This window comes from Labeo rohita, chromosome 7, assembly GCF_022985175.1.
Source record: "Labeo rohita strain BAU-BD-2019 chromosome 7, IGBB_LRoh.1.0, whole genome shotgun sequence".
Lineage (NCBI taxonomy): Eukaryota > Metazoa > Chordata > Actinopteri > Cypriniformes > Cyprinidae > Labeo > Labeo rohita.
In genome coordinates, this window is record NC_066875.1 from 9,211,890 (window position 1) to 9,230,906 (window position 19,017).

Genomic DNA, 19,017 nt, shown 5'->3' on the forward strand with positions numbered 1-19,017 from the left:
CATACAATGTATTGGTGGCAATTGCTACAAATTTACCCGTGCTACTTATGACTAGTTTTGTGGTCCGGGGTGACATTTGGTATCTAAAGCCCTCAGCAGTTTACAGGTGTCCATAGTCCAATGATGCACATTATATTTTGTTTTAAATTAGGACAGATCCAGTATTTACAAAATTTACAATGTATACTCTGGTTGTTCAGGTATGATTTTCTTTGCTCTGTAGATTATGTTTTAATTTCACTACCAGCCTGTGATTTCACTGTTGAAAGACAATAACACTGGCAATAACATTGGATATTGGTCATAAATTATCTGTATAAACCAACAAATTGTCTACAAAGTGCACCCCAGCCTAGTCAAGTTTATTAGAATTTGTTACTACAAGGAATTTCTATATCAGTGGCTCTTGTAATGAGTTTCCCATTCGGTTTGCAAATATGTATGCTCAAGATTTAAAGCTGGCACCATATTTATCATTTAATGGGCTCAAAACACAGAGGAAAAAGTGCAGCATAGACCAATTACACAATCTCTTTAGAGTCACTTGAAATTCAGATTAGATACAAGGACTCTGCGGCCGTGAATGATTTTAAATACTAAGCAGGTCAGAAGAATATTGGATTTTCACAGGAATAGTGTCACATAAATGATGAATAATGAAAAAGGGAACAACCTTGACCATCCCTGCTGAAGGATTAGAAATATTCCAAAAATAGGTCCACTCATTTAACCACCTCAATGATTTTTGAACTTGTCAAACCCAGACAGTATATGAAATGGATATTAAAAATGGAATGGATATGCAAATAAATGCAGCTGTACTAAAGAATAAAACATTGCTACCAAGGTATTTGTCCAAAATACATATTTGTACAATCATATGTTTTTGTTATTGACTGAATGGAGTGATCTTCGGTGTCAGGAAGCAGGCAGTAGCCTAATCTATTCTACTTTTCACTGCTCAGGAATTGACTTGAAAACGTGTTCTGCAGTCCACGGTGCAGGGAACCAAGAGAAAATGAGGTTGTCTGTTTGATAAGTATGAGCTGTTACTCCTGTCCCTAGTCCTGTGAAATCCATTTTATTCCGCATCCAAAGAGCACTTCAGAGCCACAGCTCCAGTCATCAGAAAATTCTGAAGCCAGGCAGATATGGAAGAAAAAAAGGTTTGTCTTGTGCCTCATCCAAAGACTTTCACCTCTATAAAGTGTCTGTCAGACTGCAGAGGACAGATGGGTAAGATAGCTACAGAGAGTTCTTTACGATCAGCAAGTGTGCAGCTATCATTTTTTTATTAGAAATCTCAGTTCAGGAAGGCTAACATGTATTTTCCTGGGGTGTTAAACTAAAAATACATACGTGACCCTGGACCACAAAACTAATCGTAAGTAGCAATAGCCAACAATACATTGTATGGGACAAAATGATCGATTTTTCTTTGATGCCAAAAATCATTGAGATATTGAGTAAAGAAGATATTTTGTAGATTTCCAACTGTAAATATATAAAAATGTAATTTTTGATTAGTAATATACATTGCTAAAACCTTCAAGGTGAATTTCTCAATATTTTTATTGTTTTGCACCCTCAGATTCCAGATTTTCAAAGACTTGTATCTCGGACAAATATTGTCCTATCCTAACAAACCATACATCAATGGAAAACCTTCGTGGTCCAGGGTCACATATATTTTAGGGAAAATTTATTGCATATCACCAATGACTAGGCGATTTTATATTACACAATATGGCTAAACATCTTAAAATGTGACTCGCAAATGCGACTCTATTTCTACTTAATATTTAATTCAGAACTTATTAGTATTCTCTTTTATCTTATATTATGAGAAATGTATGCACTGCCAGTTTTCTATGAGTGAAATATCCACACAGAGACACATAGAGCTCTTCTGAAACAAAGACCTCCTATACCTGGTTTCTTCACAACAGGAAACCACATGGTCTCTGTTGGCTCGCACACAAAGACCGGGCTGTGGCAATCAGGTACTGTACACAACCTTCATTTTCAACAGCAGAGCGATGAAAGACCACTTTCTCTCCAGATCACCTCTTAATGAGGCTCAAGTCATTTCCAGAAAAAAATATGGGAATTCCACATAAACATATAATCAAAACAAAACCCTAGAATAAAAGAGCTCACACTGAAATAATACAAAGCAGTCTTTGAGACTAAACTAAAATAGCTAATTTTATTGCAGCACATAGAAAGAAGAGTAATAAGTTAAAATATCACTTTCATTATTAATCAATGGGATCACATGTGGAAATTACATTTGAGCAAGCCTTTTGCCAGAATTTCTGTTTCTAGTTTCTCCACAATAGGGAAAATGCCCTGCGGCTTTGCATTATTGAGTAGAAGGGGCTTCTGAGCTGTTTGACATTCAGTTAAATAAATATATACTTAGAGCAAAAACCGTTTGCGCTTTGGAAAATAGCCAGTCACAGGTACGGATTTTATTTTCAAGATATCAAGCAGCTTTCTCTGCTCTCCTAGACTCAATCCCAGTTCTTTGTTATTCCTTTCCAGGCTCATTAGTCCGACTGGAAGGCCTCTTTCCTTTCATGTCTGTCCACCTCCAGTTTGTCTGCTTCTCTCTCGGCTAGCCTTTATCTTCCAGTATCATTTCTTCCCCATCTGTCACTGCTGAGCAATGAGGAATCAGCGGTGATCTGCTTACGAGAGCCGAGGCTCTGAGCGTCGGAGAACTGACTCAAGGATGTGTAACTTTGGTTTGGACTTCCCTGTGGAGATTTCGCATTTTAAACCCATCAAATAAACCATTCTCTCAGCGTATACTTTATGATCTCATGCTGAAAGCTAAAACTGAACATCATTTTCATGCACAAATTTACAAAGGAAAAAAAAAACAGATTGAGCACTGTTCCTCATGAGCACCTCAGAACTGCTGAAAGTAGTAAGATAGTTTAAGCTTATTAAACTGGATAAAAGATCACATTTCACTTTCATTATATACAGTTGAGGTCAAAAGTTTACATACACCCTGCTGACCTGAATAAGATATTTCACATAAAAGGCATTTACATATAGTCCACAAGAGAAAATAATAGTTGAATTCATAAAAATGACCCTGTTCAAAAGTTTTCATACATTTGATTCTTAATACTGTTTTATCTGAATGATCCACAGCTGTGTTTATTTTTGTTGTTGTTGTTTAGTGATCATTCTTCATTTGTCCCGTGTTTGTCTTGAACAGATAAACAACCCCACAATTTTTTTTGTTTGTTTTTTCAGCAGTATTGTGTATTTAAACCCTTTCCAACAATGACTGCATGAATTTGAGATCCATCTTTTCAGACTGAGGACACCCGAGGGATTCATATGCAACTATTACAGAGGGTTAAAATGCTCACTGATGCTTCAGAAGGAAAAACGATGCATTAAGAGCTGGGGGGTGTAAACTTTTGAGCATCAGAATCAGTGAGTGTTTGAACCTTCTAATAGTTGCATATGAGTCCCTCAGTTGTCCTCAGTGTAAAAAGATGGATCTCAAAATCATACAGTCATTGTTGGAAAGTGTTCAAATACACAAAAATGCTGAAAAACTAAAGAATTTGTGGCACCTGAAGGATTTTTCTGAAGGCAGTTTAACTGTTCAGGACAAACAAGGGACTCATGAATACCTACCCCTAAAAAAACAGCTGTAAATCATTCAGGTAACAACAAAGAATTAAGAATCAAGTGTATGTATACTTCTGAACAGGGTCATTTTTCTTTTGGACTATATGTAAACATCTTTTATGTGAAATATCTTATTCAAGTCAGTCCTAAATAAAAAATAACATGCATTTTGTATGATCCCTCTTATTTTGGTAAAATAATTAAAATTTTTCAGATTCTTCAAGGTGTTTTGACCTCAACTGTATATATAAATTACCATAATTTGGAAGACATGAATTTATTGTACTGAAAATTGGGTTTCTTTCTTTATATAAAATAAAATATAACATTTTATACAGATTTTTAGATGAAAAGTGACCTGGGCATATATTACATAAATTTCAACTAGTAATGTTGAATATTGAGTGAAGTTTACTCTCTGGTACAGAGTTGCCTTGTATCAAGTATCCTTTTGGGTTTATTGACCCATTTAAATGAGTCATGTTGTATTGTTTGGCTTCAGAGGTCTATTTAAAAGCTGACCTCCTCTTAAAATCTTGGACGGATAGACTACAGTGATAATAGTGGGGTGGGAAGATGAGCCATTTTTAAAGGTCACTTTCACCACAGAATAAAGGAATGAACAGAGAATGACAGTCTCCTGTATTGTCTTCAGCACTCACTTCCTTTTCTGTGTTTCACAGATGCCCACTTCATCTTTCACAGCAGCTACTAGGAACAAAGACTATTCTCCCACTCAGGACCCCTGGCCAGCGACAGCCCCTCACCCCACGGCCTGGATGTTGCGATAGTGCCTTTGCCCTCTCAACAAGGGTCCAAGGTGTAACGGCTGTACAAAATGATTGGTAGGCCTCCATGCTGGCTTTATTAGTTTGGCACACGCTCAGCTGGCAGAACAGAGGCGAAAGGATACAATTTTCGCAACTCAGAACACCTCAAGCTACCCTTCATTCTCCTGCCAGAAAGCATTTCCAAGGCTTAAAAAATCCTAAGCACAAGCTTAAGCCAATTCTGTCCCCCCGCTACCGTATTTAGCAGAATTATAGGATATTTAGCTGAATTAATTTTGACTCTAATAGACCTGCGAAAAAACAACACCTTTCTTTTGCTGCTGTGGTTCCCTTTACTGCACAATTAAAGGGACAGTTCACCCAAATTTTTTTTTTTTTTTTTTTAAATCACCCTCGAGCCTAGGTGTATGACTTTCTTTTTTTAGACAAATACAAATGGAGTTATATTGAAAATGTCCAGACTCTTTCAGGCTTTATAATGGCAGTGAATGGGGGCTGAGATTTTGAAGCCCAAAAAGTGCATCCATCCATCACAAAAAAGTACTCTACATGGCTCCGAGGGGTTAACAAAGGCCCTCTAAAGCGAAGTGATGCATTTGTCTAAGAAATATATATCTCTAAATGAATTACATTCATTATATATTATATATAAATATAAGGGATAGTATAGCGAAAAATGAAAATTCTGCCATCGATTACAATTACCCCATTTTTTCTATGCTCAACAGAAGAAATATCCTGCAGGTTTGAAATGAAATGACATTAGGTAAATGATGGCTGTTTTTTTTATTTTGCAGCTTTAAGGTAAAAGCATTTACCCAAAAATGGAAATTCTGTCATCATTTACTCACCCAAAAAACCCTTGTGATTTTCTTTCTTCTGTGGAACACAAAAGGAGGTATAAAGCTTTTCCTACGCCGTCTGAAGACTTGAGGCGTGAGCTCTGTGAGCTTTTAAGGTGCTTGGGTATAAACCACTGTCTACTCTCATTGTATAGAAATAAGCAGCTTGGATAGTCAGCAAAATATCTCCTTTTATGCTCCACGAAAGAAAGTCTTCTGGGATAATGACATCATTTACATTTTCAGTTTAGCAAACCAAGGGTTAGCTATCATGATGACTTTGCATCCGATATTTAAGCCCTTGAGAAAAAAAATGTCCATTCCATTTGGAAATGCCTGGGATGCATTTTAGTATTACAATTTTCTATAAAATATTTAAAACACTCTACAAAGACAACAACTTTAGTGCTTTTCAAAAACAGTGCTCTTCACATAAAATGCTCAGGAGACTTAATTTAGGCCCCGTCCCAAATGGCACCCCCTCCGACTCTACACTTTGCCACATAGACTGTTGGGTAATAGTCCACTGTGGAGTTCGCACTAGTGGATCATAAATCATAACATGACAATTGGAATACCCTACAGTCCTATGGACTTACAGAAGTGCCACAAAACCACAATTTTATATGAGGTGCACAAAACAGAGCCTTACAGTGGATTCCAACAGTCTGATGTTAACACTCTCTAATAAGCACAAAAATCTATAGCACACAAAAATAATGAATATAACACTCAATTTTTATATTAATATTAATATCAATTAATATCAATAATTATATTAACTATATTAATTCAATTAACTACCAGAACAAAAACGTACAGATTATTTACTCACCCCCTTGTCATTCAAGATGTTCATGTCTTTCTTTCTTCAGTCGTAAAGAAATTATGTTTTTTGGGGAAAATATTTCACGATTTCATTTAATATAGTGGACTTCTATGGTGCCCCCGAATTTGAACTTCCAAAATGCCGTTTCAATGCAGCTTCAAAGGGCTCTAAACGATCCCAGCTGAGGAAGAAGGGTCTTATCTATTAAAATGATTGGTTGTTTTCTAAATAAATTGACAATTTATATACTTTTTAACTTCAAATGCTCGTCTTGTTTAGCTCTACGTGAACTCTGTGTATTTTGGTTCAAAACAGTTAGGGCACGTCAAAAAAACTCTCATCTCATGTTCTTCTCCAACTTCAAAATCATTCTACATCGCGGTAGAAGTACTGACCCAGTGTTTACAAAGTGAACGTGCAAAGAAGATTAAACACCCTTTACAAAAAAGGTAAAACAATGTAGGACAATTTTGAAGTTGGAGAAGTAAATCACATGGGAGTTTCTCGACATTTCTTCCTCGTCTGGGAAAGTTTAGAGCCCTTTGCATTTAAACTGCATTTTGGAAGTTCAAACTCTGGGGCACCATAGAAGTCCACTGGGAAAGTTTTTCCTCAGAAAACATAATTTCTTTAGCATGAACAAAGTGAATTATCTATAATTTTTTGTTCTGGATTTAAACTATTTATGCATTTTTTACTCAAAGGTCTTCTGTCCAACACAAAGGTTCCTATAAATCAGAGCTAACAAAAATATGTTCTATGTTGCTAAGGTTCCTACTATGAAAATGTTATTCCTAAACATTCTGAAGATCAAAAACACCTTTTTTTTGGTTATGCAAACTTTAAGGGAACATTCTTTTGAATGTTCTAATTTTGGATGTTCCCTGAACATTCTAAAAACATTGTAACATTTAAAAAAATGTTAGAGGAAAGTCTAACTAAAAGTTTTAGAAATATATAATATATTATATATGAAGAGTTCAGATGTAAACGCCTCTTCTTTAAAATAAGCATTTCTTTCTGGCTACTTTGTACAGGTTTCTATGTACGCACTGCTACTTCTGATTGGGCTGAGGCTGGAATTTAACGAGTTTGGAGTAAAAGTATTTGATGGCTGTGTCAGGAGCATTCACTCAGTATTATCTCATTTTTGACCGAATGGCTTTTAGCTGGTTTTGTATCTGAACTCTTCATATAGCATTTTTGTGCTAATGTTTTTAAAGACCAGAAAACTGCTGTAACTATGACAGTGCTTCTTGTTTTCAAACTTTTTTTTAATTAACAGATACCAGGAATGTTCAAATATGCATTAAACAATTCAACCTTTGTTCATTTTTGTGATTCAAAGGACTCAGTATTATTTAATATGCTCTTTAATTAAAAAAAAAAATAGATATAGAGAAGAAACAAAACTTAACTAATGCTTTTTTCAGCATTTTAATTAAAGTTCAAATCATTTTAAGTCCCGCTGTAGCTACCTCAAATGTTTTCTGAGGACTCCCAGTGGGTCCTGGCCCTCTGTTTGAGAACAACTGCTTTAGAGACTGCGTTTCTCTGCGTATCTTCCACCATATTGGAGTTTGTTTTTCTTTTTTTCACTCATGGATTTACTGGTGAGAATTATTGGAATTTGACCAAAATACTTGCCAGAAAGCAACATAATGTTGCTGCCAAAGCAGCATGTTGAGAGAGTATCTATGATGCCTTAAAATGCTACCCAGGTAAGCAGCTCACTAGGTTTGATAGATGATACATTTTCAAGTTTCACATCGGTGATGGATTCTTCATACTGGTTTCCTGCTGCAGTTAGCGATCTATAATAGATCTGAAAGTAGGACCGTATGCCACTCACATGCAGATGGAAGCCCCACAAAGGTGCAGCTAAACAGTTTAGCTCAGATGGGGGAAGGGCAGGGAAGTCCATGTGAGGCAGAAAAGCCTTCCAGCAGCAAATGAATGAAAATAAGATGATACGAATCTGATATTGGGAGTCGGCGAGCTGTCTCTAACAGATAGCGAATCCCCTGAGCACACAGGTAATTTCCCGGCTGCAGAAAAGCCTCGCTGCATGCGCACCTCTCACCTCAGTTGGACATAGTAATTAACCATGCTGATTGGAACTCGATCTCCTTCAATCATCAAAGTCGGCCAGCTCGCTCTTGACTCAAGCGGTACAGAGACAAGGACACAGTCATACAGGAGAGAAAAAGAAAGCCACAAAAGCTTCACCTTTTATTCTCTGCCAGGTGCTACAGCGAGTGAGACAAAGCCGATTGTGACAAAGGCACAACTATGTCTTGAACATACTGTCAAAAAACAGTTTCCGAAGGCAAGAAAGCAATGCTGTGACAAGACAAATCGAATGTGCTCATTGTAGCTAATGTAAATGCTCACTTTTTGAGACGTTGAGCGAATGTGTTAAATACTGAGGCTCCCGTGTAATTATATCAGTTTAAATACACAGGGGTCCATTATGTGACACTTCACTACATTATGACTGCACACCATGACTATGGCACACCAGGATAGACAAACTCTATCAATAAATGATGGGACTGCTTGAGGCAGGACCACCAGACACTGGAAGGGGGGGTTAATCGGGAGTGCAGTGACCTGATGATGGGCTGTCTGAGTTCTCATTCGGACCACTCCCACAGCTGCCTTTGAGGATTCTTACTCTCTCACTACAGGGATCATATGGCATTAAGCCGAAAGTACACTTCCCTTGTGTCGCAAATGGTCCACAGGATCTTTTTTTTTTTTCCATCAAAACAGTCTGCACACATTGTCTGCTTTAAATGCTTTTCTGATTAAAATGCTTGAAAACAATGGTCCTCTAGTGCATTAGCACCCAAATCATACCTCCATTGTGTGCACTTTGAATTGGATGTCTCAAATGATTTTGTGAAGTAGTTTCCATAAAAATATTAAGCAGTACAACTGTTTTCAACATTAATAATTGGAAGAATTCCTGCTTTTTGCACCCACACAGCATATTAGAGTAAATCTTATTTCCGAAAATAACTTTTTAAAAGTAGTGAATGTTTAACTATAAGTTTACCACCAAGGTTTAATACAAACATTTTTATTTATCTATTTATTGATTTATTTAACTAAACAATCCTTCTGTGCCAGGCTAGTTAGGCTGCTGTTCTGTTTGTTTTGTGTTTAGTTTTTTTGTTTGTTTCGTGTTTTTGTTTTGTTTCAGTCATAACAAGGCCATGACAAAACGTATCTGTGGGAACTTTTTCGCAAGACTCGAAACACGTACCATTAATTACATACACATTCACCATAATTACATATCACTGCCCTGTTAAAAAAACCTGCATTTGCTGGTTAGGTATGTTTTGAAGCATTACTGCTGGTTTGAGCTGGTATAAGATGGTCCTTAGCTGGTCATGAGCTGGTTTAAGATGGTTCATGTGCTGCACATATATGTGTGTGCTGGACCAGCTTAAACCAGCAGCCATGTTTCAAAACATACCTAACCAGCATATGCTGGTTTTTTCAACAGGGTGCAGTTTCCAACAAAAATGAATACTAGACCCCTTAAAACAGCAGGCACTTGTAATCGGTTTCGTAAACAGGATTAGGTAATCATGAAGCGATTTCAATGAGAGGAGGTAATAATTTGGCAGGGGGCAGAGTATGTGAGAGTAGCGCAGAGTGGAGCGGTGTGATTTTTAACGGAGCGAGGAGCGGATTTTTTAAAAGGCGGAGCAGCGTGGTTTTCACTCGCTCCAAGAGCGCTCCACTACCGCTCCATCACGTGTACAATTCATGCCAACGGCCCGTAATATAACTGAATATTTAGCAAGAACTCACGTTAAACATAGTCCAACCCCCAATTGGGATGTGAAATGCAAGAACTGCAAATACATTAGTTACCAAATAATACACATGTTCTTTCTATGAGGGTTGCGCTTCACTAAATAAAATGATTTAATAAATACCTGTTTACAATAAGCACTTATTCGCTCGTACACAGGACAATGTTTGAGGTAGCACACATAATATCTGAGGGAGCGCAGAGCCATGATCACTATACGTGAGAGGAAGCCTGCTGCAAGCCGAGAGGATTCGTGCTGGCACTCTCGTACAATAATGCACCCTTGACATTTACCATTAAAATAAACCAAAAACAGCTTCAAATGAACGAAAAGTCATAAAAGTTGAAATGCATTTCTTATTGCTTAATGTGAACGGAGACTATCTTGTGTTTTTCTGTGGGTGCTCGATTATATTCGTGGGGATTGGCGCCTTAGCATTTTTTTAAAACATCCGCCATCTTTTCACACAAAAGGAAACTACTCTGCTTGCCGCGCGAAGGCGGAGCAGTGTTTCTGATCAGCTGAGCGAGGAGTGGAGCAGGGAGTGAAAAACGGTGAACCTGGAGCGGAGCTGGAGCGGAGTGATTACTGAATGCTTGGAGCACGGAGGGAGAAATTGAAATAGTACACTTACGAGTATACTACCAGTACATTAATATTTGTATGCTTACTATATAAAGTATACTTAAAAATATACTTAAACTTTATTGAGTATACTTAATAAAGTACTTGAAGTATACTACTTTTTGGTAAGGGTAGAGACTGAGCACATATGTATGCGCACAACGTCACCGATTTCACAAATTTGTGTTTTTGTAGTTTACACTAAGATGACAGCAGTATCATTTTCAAAAGCGTGCACTTTGAAACCTATTTTCAAAAGTTTGCATTTTCAGGCCCCCAAAAGACTGTTGTTTAAATACAGCCAAAACGCATTAAAAAGTGTTCTGTTTTTAGTTGGAAATGGTGTAGTGCCAAACACGTCCATCTGCGCTCAATGTCAATGGAGCACACTTTATACGGTTTGCACACTCAACTGTGCATACGAAGGGGTGGAATGCAGAATATGAAGCATGCTTAGGTCTTTCAGGTACACTGCTGGTTTGGGGTGAACTCTCCACCTTAAAACAGGTATATTTTTCTTAATGATGCTGTGTGCAATTTCAGTGGTCCCACTTTAAACTCCCACAACTGGCCTGGAAAGAATGTTGTTTTGTTGGACCCCTACAACCACAAATGGACCACAAAGAAAGCAATTTTGTGGGAAGCGCTATTTTGAAAGCACCACAAGAGACATTTCGGGGAAATCAACCTAGTTATTTTTTTCCACAGTAATTTTAATGTTAAAAACAAAATTTAAAAACACTGCTCATTCCAACATGTCTACTTCCAACCCAACCAAATAGTGTACATTTGGATGGTCGTTTTGAAATAAAATGTTTAGAATTAAACCAGTCATCTGTTATCTACTACACTAAATACTAGGTCCAAAATCAGAAGGCTTTCCAAAATTCTGATACTTTAAAATGAACTGTTAGGACTCTTTACAGATGGCAAGACTACACCGTTCCTGACAGATAAGCCTGGCTAAGCCACCAGCTTTGGTAATCACTTTTTAGCTAAATGTTACTGTTTGGAGCAGTGGTTCTTAACGAGCTTGAACAAACTCACAAAGAGCCAACGGGATGGCTCAAAATTATTTAATTATATTAAAAATATATCACTTCTTAGGATACATGCCACTTGATGTATGTCTTGCAGTGTCAGGTTCTCTGTTAGCAGAAGTCTGTGCTCATTTGTTGTGAAAGTTCATTGTTCTGTTTGTCACTGGGATGATAGAATGGCCGTGTCTGTACAAGCATATCACAGGGAAAGGGATGTGCAGCACTTTGCTAACCAGAAAGCTTGTGTTGTGCTCTTCATCTCCAGTGGCCTGAGGCAGATGAGCGAATAATACAGGAGGGACAGAAACATTTATCTTTCTGTCCTAATAGTAAAGAAAATGAAGTGGTCGTAATTAGATATACTATGGATTTTTTTAATGCAATACAATACAGTGTTTTTTTCCTTTTTCCTCCCTTACATGCACAGCAGAAAAATCAATATACTCCAGCAGAGCTTTGCAAAGTCAACCACTGTGCAGCATCGGATTTCAAAAACCAGGAAATCAACTCGTATTGCTTTCAGAGTTCTTTCTTCTTTTCTGTGGGGGCACACAGAGCTATCGGCCAGCTATAAGACATTGTTACGATGGTCTTTGTGCTGTAGTTAGGGGTCATCTGCAATGCCTAATTTGATGTCTGAAATGTGGCTCTAATATGACTAGACATGTATGTCTGATTTAACTACCTTAAAGCACAAAACTGCATAACAAATGATCTTGCATATCACAATATGTACACTAAAGTTAGAAAATATGGGGTCATTTTTATATTTTTAAAGAAATTAATACTTTTATTAAGCAAGGATGCATCAAATTGATTAAAAGTGGCAGCAAAGACATTTATAATGTTACAAAAGATATGTATTTCAAATAAAGGTTGGTTGTTGTTTGAACATTCTGTTAATCAAAGTATCCTTAAAAAAAGTTTCCGCAATGCACATATGAGAATATTTGATTCCTGAAAGATTTTGTGATACTGAAGACTGGAGTAATGGCTACTTAAAACTCTGCTTCGCCATTCCAAGACGAAATCACATTTTAATATATTATAATAGTATAATAGTATTTTGAGAATAAAGTAAAAATTCTGAGATTAAAGTCAATATTTTGAGAAAAATAAAAATATTTTAACTTTATTCTCGTAATAACGACTTTATTCTCAAAGTATTTTGACTTTATTCTTGGAATTTTTACTTCTCAAATTTCGACATTATTCTCAGAATATTTAAACTTTACTGTTGTATTTTTGTCTTTATTCTCAAAATATTTAAACTTTATTCCTGTATTGCTGTGACTTTATTCTCATAATTTTGACTTCTTTTCTCAAAATATTTTAGACCTTATTCCCGCGATTTTGACTTTTTTTCTTAAAATACTACGGCTTTAATCTTGTAATCCTAGATTTTTTTTTAAACATGGCACTAGAACGCCATTGTAAAACATTTTTTTTTTACAATTGTAATAATATTTCACAATATTACCATTTTTACAGTATTTTTAAATGCAACTTTGATGAAGAATAAAACACAACTTTGAAAAATCTGGCCATCTTTTAATAGTAGTGTATGTTTGTGTTTTAAGTTAACACACACTGGTTTAATACCAACTCAAAACAATTTTTTTTTCTTTTTTGCCACTAATCAGCCACTTTCACTCATACACACACGCACAAAGCTGACACAATCTCAGTACAGGTTAATTTTGTATTTGGCACCATGTACTCCTTCATTACCAGAGCCAGTGAGCAATAGATCCTGTTAAACCTTTTTAATTAGAGAGCGATTCTAAAACTAACAAGTCTAAACTCCTGAGACAAGCTCCTGATCTAATCTCTCATGGTGAAGTCATTCAGGAAAGTCAACGCCAGAACTACGGCTCATAAACATGGAGGGTAACTCAATGAAATACAAAGGCGGGTTCTCTCACTAAAAGAGAAAAGTCAATTCTGAGTTGGGCTAAAAATAAATCAATGACTGTGTTGGCTTGTATTAGCCTTTACCAAGCAATAAGGTCTGATAGATCTTGGCTAAAGGCCTTGATAGACTTAACACATATACTACAATTAAAAAATATTATGAACAAAAAAAAAAAATTGTTAGAACAGTGCAAATCATTAAGTGGCATTCTTCCGAAGATTTTGAGTTGGAACGCTGCACTGACCAATCAGCATACTGGAATTGTGCAGTTTAACAGAAAATGCAATGAGCCGTGGGAAACAAATAAACACTGTGCATGAATTCTTATATGGTCATTTCGTAAACACTCTTTGATGGCAGCATTATCCTACGCTCCTGCAGCTCCCTTCTTCCTGGAAGTTGCGAAATAAGGGGGATAAGTGTCCGAAAGTCAAGCACGACTGCAAAGATAAGGTAAACTGAATCCAAGTAGAGCAGCCATAATTAGTTAGAGCTATTTGCGCTGATGCTATCTTCCCGGTTGCACTGGTTAAAAGCCCGGTCTGCCGTTCCACTGAGATTCCAAGGAATGGAATTTTTTCCTAAAGGTCCGGCATTCGATTCTCTTCTGTTCCCTATTACAGGCCTTTGTTTACCTTTGTTCTGCATGAACGTGGTTTTGTTTGATCATAGTGCTACAGCCCTGCTGGAAAAACCAAGTAATGCCAATTTATGGTGGTTAAGATGTTTTTGAAACAAGGTTTCTGGTTTGTTGCTCATCCAGTGTGGACAAACAATCCTAACCAGCTTGACCATGATGGTCTACCTGGCCGAAAAACCATCTAGAACATCTTAGACCAATACAGTGACTCTAGATTTAACAATGTTATGACCATGCCATGACCAACCTCATGAGAACTTCTCTTTCTACAGATGATAATGTTCATCACAAGACAGACTTGCAAACATGACTATCTTTTGACTACTGTTTCAGCATAAACTCTAGTGTACTTTACACTTAAGTTACACTCTCTAACCACAGGTGGCGCTTACAGAAAAGCAGAAATACTCCGGTACACAAAGAACATTTTACAGCTGTCCATTCTTTCCATTCCACATAGGTGTAAATGGGCCTTTAGACAGGATAAAGCCATCTGACAGACACATAAAGTGTCTGATAAAAGGTTTGTTTTGCGTAAATGACTGGTAAATCTGTAATTGGATGTAGGCCATTTGACTGTAGACAAATACATGGTAGATCTACATAGTTTGAATGATTTTAAAAAGCCTGTACCAATGTGAAACCTGAATCTAGAGAGAATTACAGATCTGTATTTGTTTTTGGCATCAAGATACAGTTGGTATAACAGAGCTGTCAAATCTTACTAGACAGAAACATGGCTGCAGCTCTGTGTGTTTGCACGCTGGAGGGGGATTTACTTGAAGTGACTGAGATGAGGGATTCTATCTCTCTGTCCTCTATCTACTCGTTGTCATCTCAGTGCTTCTCTCATAAACACAGGAAGGAACACGCTGAAGCTCTTGACACAGATGCCATCAAAAAGCAGTCTTATCTTCAGACCATGACATGCACAAAAGCTCACAGCCTAGCCAAGAATATGACCTTCATATCTACACAAGACACACAGAGATGCCTGTGGAATTGTACACTGTAAGTGTGATGAGTCTTTTTTGAGCTTTTTGACACTTTTATTGACAGGCACAGCGAGTGACGGGATAGAAAACAATGGGGAGAAATGTAAACGGGAAAATGTTGCAAGCCAGATTTAAACTCAAATTGCCCACATGAGCACCAAGGCTCAATGTGTAGCAGCACTAACCTTTTTTTTAACATTTACTTCCTTCCTTCACAATATTTATGACCTGGAAAATGCAATACTAATGACAGCATAAAAATCTATATAAATAGAGGGCGAGATGTGCTTAATATTCTCCATACATCATATATAGGGTGGATATGATGAATAATTAATAATATTCTATTGGAAAGGACTACATGTGCTGCGCAAGGACTTTCAGGTGCCTTCAGCAACATTTAATATTAAACCAATATATGCAAAGACAGAGCTGAAATGCAACACACTGCATTTCTGTTCCCAGTTCCACTTATTTTCCCATTCAAAAGGCAGATGTAGTGATGGCAGAACACGTGTGAGTAGGAGGGAGTCATTTGATAGACACCATAAAGCCTGCCATTTCCTCATATTCATTAAACGCTGCCTTGATGGTCGCATTTCTTCTGCACGTGCAGAGCAATCCAGCTGCAGAGCGAAACTGTCCATCAATACATAGGTGCATCAAGCCTTGTTCAATAAATCCATTTCCTGCTAAGATCTAAAGCCGCCTTATCAAAGTGAGCAAGGCCAATTCATCCCACCTTGAAGGACACGGTCCACAAATGCAGCGGCAGGCATCCAGGAGAATGATCCCGAACTAACACTGCATTGTCAAAAAAAAAAAAAAGGCAAATTTTCTGATTAATGAGACACTGACCTTCATACATTCCTAAGGGTCTGCTGGGCGCCCTCTCTGTGAAATAATTTCCCTTTTTTCCACTGAATGTTGCTTACAAAAAGATTTGAAAAAATGAATAATATTTTATAATGTTATATTATTAAATAATATTTTCTTAGCAATATTTTTTCTAAGAAATAATAACATAAATGAAAATGTAATTTTTCCTATTTTTCGTCATTACAATATCATTGCAGCTCATCATATTTTTGACTTTATGCCCTTTATTTTAAAAATGTTAATTGTGGAAAAGGTATTAAAACAATTCAAACTTTTTATTGTACTGTACATTTGAATTCATTAAGAAAATCATAAAATGAATCTATCATTCTTCCATCATGACTTTTATTGAATATTGAATAGTCATTACAAAAATGCATCTTTGGAAGTCTATATTAATGTTATTAAAACTACACTACCACTCAAAAGTTTAGGATCATTTTTTTTAAAGAAGTTTCTTATGCTCATCAACACTGCATTTATTTGATCAAAAATACAGAAAAAAATAATACTGCAAAATGTTATTACAATATAAAATAATGATTCTTATTTTAATATACTTCAAAATATAATTTAATCATGTGATGCAAAGCTGAACTTTCATCAGCTGTTACTCCAGTCTTAAGTGTCACACGATCCTTCAGAAATCATTCTAATATGCTGATTTATTATTAGAATTATCAATGTTGGAAACAGTTGTGCAGCCAAATATTTCTTTTAAAACCTGTAATCCTTTTTCAGGATTCTTTGATGAATAACAAATTAAAAAGTACATAATTTATTCAAAATATAAATCTATTCTAACCATGTAAATCTATGCTATCACTTTTTATTAATTCAACTCATCCTTGGTGAACAAAAGTATTAATTTCTTTCAAAAAAAGAAACAATTTTTTTACTGACCCCGAACTTTTGCACATAGTGTATGTTGTTAGAAAAGATTTCTATTTTAAATAAATGCTGTTCTTTTTAACTTTTTAACTTTTTAATCGTCAAAGAATTCTGAATAAACTGTCTCAGGTTCCAAAAAAAAATATTAAGCAACACAACTGTTTCCAGCACTTATAATAAATCTGTATATTAGAATGATTTCTGAAGGATCATGTGACACTGAATATTGGCGTACTGATGCTAAAAAATTCAGCTTTAATCACAGAAATAAATTCAATTTTTAATATATATTAAAATAGAAGAACGCTGTTTAACATCGTAATAATATTTTTACATTATAACATTTTTTTCTGTATTTTTGACCAAATAAACACAGCCTTGAAGAGCATTATAAACTTATTTAAAATACATAAAGAAAATATATATATATATGTATATATAAAAACTAGAAAACTAGTTTAGAAATTTAAAAATGACAAAGCCAAATTACAAATTAAAATCTAATTGAAAACTGAAATTCTAAAAATAAAAGCTGTAAACATTAATAAAAACTATATAAATAATTCTAAAATAATGCTAGTCAGTACTTTTTTTTTCCTCCATAACACTAAACCTAAGTCTAGCATTGGCCTAGACTATATCTAAAACTCTAAAAAAATCTAAAAGCATGACTTTCCAAGGTATATATGGTAATCCTATGTACTTTCTTCTACGCATTTTTTAAATCAAACAAGACAGGCTGCAATGCAACAAGAGCAGATCTTGAGTAGCATGAAGTAAACATGCAGTAGTGAAGGAAAGATACAGATGAAAATGGTTTGGACAGGCAAAGAGAGAGTCACCCCAGCATGGCTGCCAGTTTGGGCTGTGCCAGCCTCTTCAGAGCTGAAAAAAGAGGGGAAGGTCACGCAGACAGTTCCCCCGCAGCTGTGTTTGCGTGTTAGTTTGCGTGTGTGTCTGGAAAAGAGACACTCTGGCTGAAGCTGGGTAATTATTTGTGTTTTCACAGAGCCCTTCCCTTTAAACACAAGGGTTCTCTGGCCGTGAACCCTTCATACCCTTCGCAAGCCTATTTTTATGTTGTGTGCATCTGCTTTCATGGCTCTCCACTCTCATGAATGTATAAATACACAAGGAGTCGCTGTTTCTGATTGGTGGGGAGGAGAGCTATTTAAAATGCCTGCAACTACAAGCCCTCTAACACAGAGCGAGAGCAACTTATGCTGTGTTTGTCTTGTGCCAATTACTCACTCTATCCCAACTTACATACGAGGAGAGGCTATTCAAGTTTATAGAGACAGCTAGCAGGAAAATTGACATCTGTTCTCTGTAATTCGGGAGGAAATGACAAAAGAACAAACGGCGTGTCAGTAACCGCGAAGCTGCGAAGAAAAAGCAAACACGTCCAAAAAAAACAAAAGACAAGCTGACGAGCTAGGAAACACAGAGTGGAAAAAACAACAATACTATTAACACCAACAAACAATTTTTATGTTTAATCAAGAAAGCCTCTTTTCACAGCTGGAGAGATTTTCCCCCAGGCCTTGACATCTCCTCCATCACGCTAAGAGGGTGTGTTTAATTATTCATGCGGTCCTGCAGCAGGTTAGAGATAGATGCGGCATCTGCGTGCCGACTACACTCGTCCCCTGCTTGTTTACATGCACAGACCCTGGTGATGGAGTAAAACCTTTGCGCCTGCTTCACTCCAGCGCCACATAAACATGCAGCAGAGCCTATGAATCACACTTATTCAATTTACATGCACTAAGGGCCCGGCATTTCAAAGAGACAAACAGCAGAAGCAGCGACAGCTTCTCCTGTGGCCTTTTTGTGATGATCTGATGAGGTCAGAGTCAGAGATCATGGTCCTGATTCCGCACAGAGTAGTGCGGCAAGCTATTAGAAGCTACAGCCTTGCTGCTATTTTTCGGGGAAAAAATTACAGATAATTTTGGAGATGATGTGAATCTTTTTGACTGATCAAAGATTGGACTGATATCGATCTTTTAAAAATGAATTCCCTTGGTCTTCTTCATCTCTAGACTGCCCATAGGAAAGAAATATCATAAATATTT

At 36.6% G+C, this 19,017-nt stretch overlaps 1 protein-coding gene across 8 annotated transcripts in view; it reads right to left on the reverse strand.

Annotated features, from left to right (window-relative positions):
- Positions 1-19,017, reverse strand: part of neo1a (neogenin 1a) — a 173,760-nt gene that overhangs the window by 115,087 nt on the left and 39,656 nt on the right. The window lies entirely within an intron of this gene.